Below are 9,862 nucleotides of genomic sequence, written 5' to 3' on the forward strand. Positions count from 1 at the left end.
CCTAGGATCTCACGAGAATTTTACGGAGTGTAAACAGGCCTCTGAAGGGCCTAAAATGATTAAAATACAGCTTACGAGAGGTATCAAAAGTGGGCGTATGGACAAAGAGTAAGGAAGATGGGAAGGAGGGCTTTATTTGGTCCATTTAGGACACCTTTTATCCAATGAAAGGTGAAGAAATAGGCGCCCAACTTCCCCCATGACTCACCCATGCTCTACCTCTCTCTCTAAGCCACATGGATGCTAAAAATAGCATCATCTTTCCACCTCATCCACTCGAGTTCTTAAAAGGGGATTATCTTGCTCATTAGGAGGGTAATTAGAGTGTGGAAAAGCACAAGTGAAAGCTCTCATCAAGCTCTTCAACCTCAAGTACTCATATGCTAGCTATATGCTTATGTTAATGTCCTACCCTTGATAGATAAGTACTTAGGCTATGGAGCACTTCCAACTCAAGCTCCTACCCAAACCCTCTTCAAGACTTTCCTTTTCTCCGCAAGTACTCTTGGCTTGAATAGCCATTGAGGCTTTGAGAAGAGAACAACATAGCGCAAGGTCCTTAGCAATCCCATAAGCTCATGGGTTATGGAGATCCTAGCCTCCATGGTCTAAGAGATGTATTAATTCAAGGCTCTCTCTTTATGTAAAGAGTTCAAGAGCAAAATATTAATACAAAGCCTTTCGAGGGGGGGTCGGCCTCAAGAAATCCGACCCTCAATTAGTTCTTGTTCTACATGCTTGTTTTGCATATAGTACTTGTTTGTGTGTGTGTAAGTAGCTAAATGAAAGCATAAGCTAGTTGCTGGTGTGTGTGAGTAGCCAAATGAATGCATATGCAAGTTGTTTGCATGTACAAATAGTTGAATGAATGCATTAGCTACTATGTTAATCCTATCACATGCTATCACTACTAAGGGAGAAAATTAAAAGGAATTCATTACTAAAAGAGCTTAAGTAAGTACTTGTTATTTGCTATAAAGAAGCTTATAGTAAACTTAGTTATATTGGGTGCATAGAAATCATTGCATACATCATAATCCCCACAGCAGATGAATAGGGGACTTGTGCCATTTCAACTTTTTCCTCATTAGATTTAGGATAGTCATTCAAGCTGAACTTCACATATGGAGGCAGTGGAGTACTCAATGCCTTTCCTCTCTCCATATTGAGTCTTTTGAGCACTTTTTGAATGTACTTTGTGTGAGACAAATAAAGCAATTGCTTACTCCTATCTTGAACAATATGCATACTAAGAATATGGCTTGCTTCCCCCAAATCCTTAGTGTCAAAGCTCGCACTTAATTTTAACTTTAGGGTTAAAATTTCATCATTGTTTTGGCCTACAATAAGCATGTCATCCACATAAAGGATCAAAATTAACAAACTACCATCCATAGCTTGCTTGGTGTAGAGGCAATGATCACCATGGTCCTAATGATGTATTAATTCAAGCTACTCTCTTTTGTAAAGAGTTAAAGAGAGAACATTAATACAAAGCCTTTCGAAGGGAGGTTTACTTGAAGGAATCTGATCCTCAATCTTGTGTTGATTATGTCAATATCTTTCCTTATTGTTCTTGATATACATGCTAATTGAATATGTGTGTGAGTTGCCAAATGAATGCATTAGCTATTATGTTATTCTTATCACATGCTACCATGACTAAGGACATTAATTACCTGGGAAAACCTAAGTGTCATTAAGACTAGTTGCTAAAAGTGCTAAATGCGATTTGATTTCAACTATGTGGGTTAAATCCACTAGTGTAGCTAGAGTTACTAGCAAATTCATGAGTAGGTTTTTCTACTAACATAAGATATAGGTTTTGTATTCCCCTATAATTTTTCTCCAACAATGGTCCAAGACTTTGTAAGGGAATGCTGATGAGGTTCTAAGAAAACTTAAGGTCATCCATAGGTATAACACTCCATCTTATACGCAAGGGAATGGGTTGGTGGAAAAGGCTCATGGGATTGTGTGTAATATCATAAGGAGGTCGGTAGGTCACAAGCCAAAAGATTGGGATCAACTTTTGGATGGGTCCATTTGGACATAGTGCACCATCTTCGAAGAGTCCACCAGATTCACACCCTTCCAACTAGTCTATGGGCATGAAGAGTTACAACCTATCAAGCTAGAATCCACACCATGAGGATACATAGGAGAGAGGGAAGAGATGTCAAAGAGGTGAGGATAGAGAAGCTTCTCTTTCTAGTAGAGCTAGAGTGAAGGAGAGAATACTTAATGGATTATTACTAGCAATAAGAAGATATGTATAAGGAGCTGTTTGAAACCATGTGATTTGGACAACACTGACCAATGCATCTAACAAATGTATGGTTTCGACTACACTCCAAGAAGAATTACCCTTCAACTTGCCCTTTGGCCTACCTAATGCACCAAGGGAGTTCTTGGCTCCACGTGATGAAGAAGAGCAAGAAGATTAATGCTTGGCTAGTATTTCAACTTCATGGAATGGTACATAAAATGTACCGTCTTCACTGAAAGGGGGTATGTGGATAGTGAAAAAAGGAAGGGGCAAAGAAGAGGTCCTACCCTATTCTTAGGGACCACCGTCTAAGGGTGGCCCAAAACGAAAAAATAAATAAAAAATCACACGCACCCTCTTTCCCTCTCTGTCACAGGCAAGCCTTCAGCAGACACGTCGTGCTGTGTGTGTGTGTGTGTGTGATGCTGCCCATTTGCAGCTACCGTCTCTCTCTCTCTTTCTTATATCCTCTTCTTCTCCACCTTGTGTTGCCAGCAGCCATTGGCCCCCTCCTTACCCATGGTGCCATTGTATGCTTGTTCTGTCTCTCTCACCAAGGTGCGTGCCAAAGGCCCCCCCCTTTTCTCTCTCCGTGCATTGCAAACTGGGGCGAGAGCTCTGTCCTTCTTTGTCTCTGTCCCGCCTGTCCTTGCAGTGTGCTGATTACCTTTTCTCCCCCTTTTACTTTCCACACACCGTATGGTCTTCCCTCTCTCTCTCCTCATGTGCTGCCATGCTGCCCTTGACACACATGCACACTCTCTTCTTTTGCTACTCTGCTTTAGCGAGGTGCCTTCTCTTTCCCCTACACTCTACTATGCTACACACACACATACGCGCATCCGCCCCCATGCTCGACACTCTATATATGCACTCTATATACACTCACCCCTATGTCACACACACACTTTCTCTCTCTCTCTCTCATTCCAACTACGTACTCACACACTCTATATGAACACAAAAACACACATACACCCGTGCGCACTCTCTCTCTCTTTCTCTCTCTCTCTATATGTCTCTCTCTTTCTCTCTCTCGTTTCATAAGTGCATACATGTACAACACTCTGAAGCACACTCACGCAAACTTGACCATTTTTCTCAATAACCCAATATATAGATACTAACACACATACAACAACCTCCCACAAACATAAATGCATTGGCTAACTCACATGTGCATAGATCTATACATCTATAAGACACATGTACGTAAACAATGATGGCATATAACCATTAAAAGCACATGGACATGCATAATTTCAAAACTTCTTGTGCATTGGCCATACATTTAAAGGGCGTACGAAATTATTAGGATTTTTTACAATTATTGAAAGGGGGGGAGGGCGAGCGGGGAGTTGATCTCCAAACTCCAAAGTTTCTATGCTTGGAATGATAACATGGGAACTTTAATGTGCTGAAGGCTACCATTGAGGTCAACCTCAAAGAGCAGGTCTATGTCTAAGGACCAATAGCTCAAGGACCTCACTCATATGCGTAGCACAAGTATTAACAATCATACACGCACTAGAATCTTTATGGCATCATGACATTCGCATAAGCACATATCACTCATATGCATATCACAATCATATCAATCACACACATAGAAGAATCTTTATGGCATCATGACCTTGGCATACACACCTATCTGATATATGATTTATATCTCTATTTTGCCCTCACAAATTTTTTGATACAGGCATGCCTATTTTTGGGCTTCACCTCTAGTGTAACGAGTGTGGTTTATACAAGCATAATGGGATCTATGGATGGAGTAGCAGCCCTATGTGCTACGTGCATAAGGGAGTCACTTTTTAAGTCACAATGGACAATACTTGTCATCCCAAGTGCTTCCATGGAGTCACCCTCAATCAATAGGCTTATTTCACCCTCAATCAATACGTTTCCTTAAGTTGCAAGGTTAATTATGGCAAGAAATCTTACTCAAACTCTATGTAATGCATACACATTCATGCTTCCCTCTAATATGGCATTCTAAATGTAACTAAACCTTGTAAATAAGAGCCATTAAGCCATATAAAAAGCACATGCTAGAAATGAATCTCACCTTCAATCATCATGGCCTTAGGTAACAAGGCATAACTCTATGGCTTACTACTCATGCAATATTACGTAAACATTATCACAAAGCCACTGCACACAATGGAGGTCAATCTCAAGGAGCTTAGTGCTGCGATGGTTTCAGCCCCTTCCCCACATTCATTTAGCACTCAATGGGCACTTGCACAAACAAAAATAAAATATGAGAAGCAAATTTTCATACTAAGCACTATGGAAATACTCCTAGCATGCATAGCTTAACTATATGCATTCATGCCAACAAGATGCCATTGCATAGCAATGAAAGAGGATGGCTATGATTGGAGGGGAATAGATTGCTAGTGCACATAGGAATGAGCATTATGACTATGAATGGAGGGTAGTGTGACGTGAAAAATTGATATCTTTCATTGTCAATTTTGTGCATATTTTGATGGTTTCTCAATGGTAATAAGGTGGAAGCTTGTCCAAGAAGATTGCGGCGCCCACAATGAAATAACGGCGTGGTGATGCGGTGGCTTGGTGGCTACCCCGATAACAGCATTCTATCTTCAAATATAATGGTTTTACTTGATTTAGGGTGCACACATTATAAATGCCACAAGTATGCTTGATAAATACTTTGGTATGGTAGATAGGCTAGTGATGTGGAAAATAAAAGTGGGCCTTCATGCTCACATGGATTTTAATTGTATTATTAATATGGTATTCACCATAAGGCTACAAGTTGGGGAGTGTGGAAGGCATGTGGAGGAGTGTGTGTAGGTGCATAATTGGGAAAGATTCTTCTAGAATGCCTACATGTGGAAGAGGAGAATTCCACCATGTGTAAGTGGGATCTCCACCTACATGCCACTTAGACTTGGCTATTATCTCATCATACTCTCAAAGTCAAAAAGTCTTCAATTTAATAATCAATAGAAGACTTAGCCTAAGAGGATAATTGATGGTGACATCTACCCTTATGTCACTGAAGGGTTGAAGATTTTTATGTTGTAATTTGTAACAATGGAAGAGAGGGTGATTCTCCATCTATAAAAGGAGCCCTCCTCTCCCTTTCAAATCAAGGAATGAGCCTCCTCAATTGAGCATTTTGTGTCATTGCCATTCTCTTATCTTTCAAACCCTTATTCAAACACTCTCTTTACATGTGAATATCTCATTTAGCATTAGCTCCTCATGCTTAACCCAATTTTGGACCTCTTTGATGATTCATGATAAGTGGGATAAGGAGTTATTATCTTGGTGGGCCTGTGACTTTTCAAGGTAGCCCTTGCCTTATTGCCGCCCTCCTTTGGAGGTACCAATGGTTTTAGCAGTAATGAGCATGTGGAAAGACTTTGGGGACCATAGGTAAATCTTTACGATTGTCCGCTGAGCAATATTAACCCTTACCCTCTAGCTTGAATCACTAGCTTGAATCATGAAGGAGATGAAAGGCAAGAGGCTATGTGAAAATTGCGGTAAGAAGAAGAGGAAACATTGATGCCATTAATGGCAAAAAGGGGTCGTAAAACTAGGAGTCTGGAAGAAGAACAAGAAGATAAATCTGAAGAAGAGGAGAAAAATAAGAAGAAGAAGAAGTCATCTAGGAGAAAAATTGGACAATCTGATTTTCCTCTTGGACAAGGATCTCTTAGTTATGACCTCTTGACAGATCTTAGGGAGAAAACGGCACAAATCACATTTGGGCAGCTTTTGGCACTCTCTCCCAAGCTCAGAAAGGAATGGGGTAAGCTGGCTAGCACAAGGGAATCTAGGAAAAAGAAGAGGGATAATGGGACTCCTATAATGGTTCAAAAAGTGGATATTGATGTAGGAGATGATGTGCCTGTGATTGATGTCATCATTGAGGGGCAAACAATTTCTAATGCATACATTGATGAAGGTGCGTCAATCAATGTCATGAGTGAAAAAACAATGAAAGATGCTGATTTAAAGTTGTCTTCTACTAACTCTCCCTATCGCATCAAACTTGATAATACTAGGGTGAAAACCTCAGGAATTGTCAGGAATTTGGAAGTGGATGTATGTGGTATTTCTATGCCTACAACTTTTCAGGTCATTCCTACAAAGCCTGATGCTAGGGCTTACCCATTGATATTGGGTAGGCCATGGCTTCGCCAAGTGAAGGCAATTCAAAAGTGGGAGACAAGTGATCTTATTCTACAAGGTGAGAATAAGAAAGTCCACTACAACATCAAGAGTCGTCGCAAGAAAGTGGTAAGAGGTGAACCTTCAACTTCCGAAAGTTCAGAGTCAGAGTCATCCGATGAAGAGGAGACAAGTGGTAGCTCCGAGGATTCTATCTCAGAAGGGGAGGTGGAGGGAGTTGCATTTGGTCTTTCCCTGGGAAGGGATCGAGGGGATGCTGAAGACAATGGAGCCGTGGAAGGGGAAGCTTCTTCAACCATGTGCAAGAAAGGAGATGTGGACCTCACTAGTCTTCACCAACAGAATGAACTTCTTCTTGATGAGTCCATAGCAGGTACTGAAAGGGAGGATTACTTAAAAATGTTGGATGGATTTCCTAACCTTTTTGCAAACAGCTACTCACAAGTACGCCAAGTTACCCTAGTAGAGCACAAGATTGATCTCAAGCCCCAAAGTAATCCAGTGGTACAGCGACTAAGGCGTTTGGGAGTAGTGCAAGAGCGGAGGTGCTTAAGAAGGAGGTAACTAATTTGCTTGAAGCTGGATTTATTTTTCCAGTAGAGAATTCAGAGTGGATTTTCCCAGTTGTAGTCATTCCCAAAAAGGGTGGAAAATGGCGTGTGTGTGTGGACTTTCGCCCTCTGAATGCATGCACAAAGAGGGATTATTATCCTCTACCCTTTTAGGATGAGATTTTGGATCAAGTTGCAGGTCATGAGTTGTATTCAGTGTGTGATGGATACTCTGGATACTTTCAAATCCGGATTTGTGAAGAAGGTCAAAGGAAAACCTCATTTATCACCCCTTGGGGAGTGTATGCCTATAGGGTGATGCCATTTGGCTTGACCAATGCACCAGCAACTTTTCAATGCTTCATGAGTCAGGTATTTGCACCTTACTTGGGAAAGTTTATAAGGGTCTTTCTGGATGATTTTTGCATTTATTCAAGCCGCATGGATCACTTGGAAAAGTTGAGGTTGGCCTTGCAAAGTATTGATGATGCAAAAGGGTGTCTTGATCCTGGAAAATGCCGCTTGGCACGAAGGAAGGTGGTTCTCTTGGGACATGTTATCTCAGAAGAAGGCATAGAGATGGATCCTGAGAAGGTGCAGGCAATTGTGGCCCTCCCACCACCTACCAATGTAAGGGAGGTAAGGAGGATTTTGGGTAAAACAAAGTATTACCAACGCTTTGTTGACATGTTCTCTGAGAAGATGTATCCTATAAATCTGTTAACAAAGAAGAATGTTTCTTTCCAATGGGGGCCCGATCAAATTCAATCTTTTTGTTTGCTCAAGGAATGCATGAGTCAAAGTCCAATTGTGCAGCCTCCTAGGTGGGGGGAGGACTTTTATGTGAGCCCAAGTGTCTCATCACATTCAGTGGGTGCTATACTCTTGCAAAAGGGAGAGCAAGGGCGTATGCAACAAGTGTATTATGCAAGCCGACAACTCACTGATGCCGAGGAGAGGTATGGTGAAATGGAGAAAGGTGGTTTGTCTCTTGTTTTTGTAGTAAAGAAGTTCAGGTCATACTTGTTATCTCGCCCTTTTTTCTTCCTCACATCTCAACCTTCTTTACAATTCTTGGTCCGTAAACCCAATCCTGCAGGAGGAAAGTTTGCAAAGTAGATTTGCGAGCTTCAAGAATTCTCTTTCACTTTTATTACAGAAAACACCACTAGGGCCTCTCTTGCAGATTTGCTTACCAAGAAGGAAGAGGAAGAAGGAACAACAGCAAAGGAAGAAGTGTATGAAGATTTGGAGACACCACCAACTGCTTTCACTATGCATTTTGATGGAGCCTTTAGCCCTTCCAGGCAATGTGGGGTTGGGGGGATAGTTTTATTTGATAAGAGGTATGGGCCAAGGGTAGGGAATTTCCAAAGGCTATATCAAATAATGTGGCTGAGTACAATGCATTAATTTGGGGATTAGAAGATTGCATGAAAGATGAAATTAAAGAGGTAGAGGTTAAAGGGGATTCACAATTGGTCATCTGACAAATGAAAGGAGAATATAAGGCAAGGAGTCCTAATCTCCAAGAATTGTATAAAAGGACAATGGAGTTAAAAGAAGCTTTTGGGTTTTGTAAATTTGTGCATGTTAACAGGAAGGATAATCAAAAGGCTGACGAATTGGCTACTAAAACCTTGGCTTCTTTCAAAGTAGCTACTCTTGCATTAATGGATACAGGTTAGCCTGAGCTCCAAGATGTTCAACACTATTTAGATACAGGATACTTCCCTCCTGGATTGAATCCTTAACAGAAGCAAAGGCTTACTAGGAAAGCTCATCCTTACACAATTCTAGGGGATGTTCTTTACAAGCAAGGTAAGGATAAGATCCTTAGTAGGGTAGTGAGCCCCCGGGGGATTCACTCTTCATTAAAGGGGGACGTCACCTGCGTGCATGAACTTCAAGAAAACCCCCTATTTAAGATCCATGTAGGATTATAAAACACCCCTATTTAAGCTTATAAGGTACAAGAAAAAGTCTAGTGTCTCCCCCCTTTCCTTAAACCTACGTCAAGATGGCTATCCTATTTTGTCAAACAACAAGACTATAAGACGGCTATCGTATTTTGTCAAACATCCATCTGTCATCCGCACACCCTCCGCACACTTGTTACCATACATGGTTAGCATGGTGGTTCTTGATTCAAGCCTAATAATGATGATAACAGCATTTGTTAAAGTTACATCTATCAAAATAGATGTTCTTGATTCATGCCTAACAGTGATGATAAGAGCACTCATTTGTTGGCACTACATCCATTACATGCTAATCACCTACATCGACATGCTAACCAAGGCAACATTATACCATTTTGCATACGTATTGGCTGTACATCTACAAAGAGTATACATATCCACCAATGTATTTCCATACGTAAAGCTCTTGAAATACTATCAAGATGTCTTTTCAAGTAAGCCTAGCCTCCTTCCTTGCCCAATACATATTCTCCAAGTATGTTGGAGGAACAGATACGAGGTATGATGATCCTTTTAATGGACAAGGCTATAATTGGCATAGCCTGGGCATCCCTTAATCCCATCTCCTCTAATCCTCAATGGGAGCAACAGGTGTAGCTGGCCTTATCGAAGCTAGCTACATATCATATGCATTACCTCCTTACAAAGGTGTAGCAGAAGCAATAACTAGATCTACAAGACAAGCCTCATCACCTCTAACATAGCCCCATATACTCTTGCCAGCTAACGCATTATTCACCATAAAACTCCACATGGAATACTTGGTTCCATTCAATTTATCCTCCCAGGCCAAAACTTCAAACACGTCTCCCGAATTTAGATTCGGATTTTGATTCTGAACCATCTTAGATGTATGCATAAACTCCACTGATTCACATGCT

The 9,862-nt window shown here is 41.0% G+C and overlaps 1 protein-coding gene and 1 long non-coding RNA gene across 2 annotated transcripts in view; one reads left to right on the forward strand and one right to left on the reverse strand.

Annotated features, from left to right (window-relative positions):
* LOC147627251 (uncharacterized) overlaps nucleotides 1-9,862 on the forward strand; it is a 97,500-nt gene that overhangs the window by 62,465 nt on the left and 25,173 nt on the right. The gene's annotated exons all lie outside the window — the stretch shown is intronic.
* The window catches only part of LOC147627253 (uncharacterized), a 41,012-nt gene that overhangs the window by 28,849 nt on the left and 2,301 nt on the right, over nucleotides 1-9,862 (reverse strand). The window lies entirely within an intron of this gene.

The sequence above is a fragment of the Cibotium barometz genome, chromosome 21 (assembly GCF_041138505.1).
Source record: "Cibotium barometz isolate CiBa-2024 chromosome 21, ASM4113850v1, whole genome shotgun sequence".
In the NCBI taxonomy this organism is placed as follows: domain Eukaryota; kingdom Viridiplantae; phylum Streptophyta; class Polypodiopsida; order Cyatheales; family Cibotiaceae; genus Cibotium; species Cibotium barometz.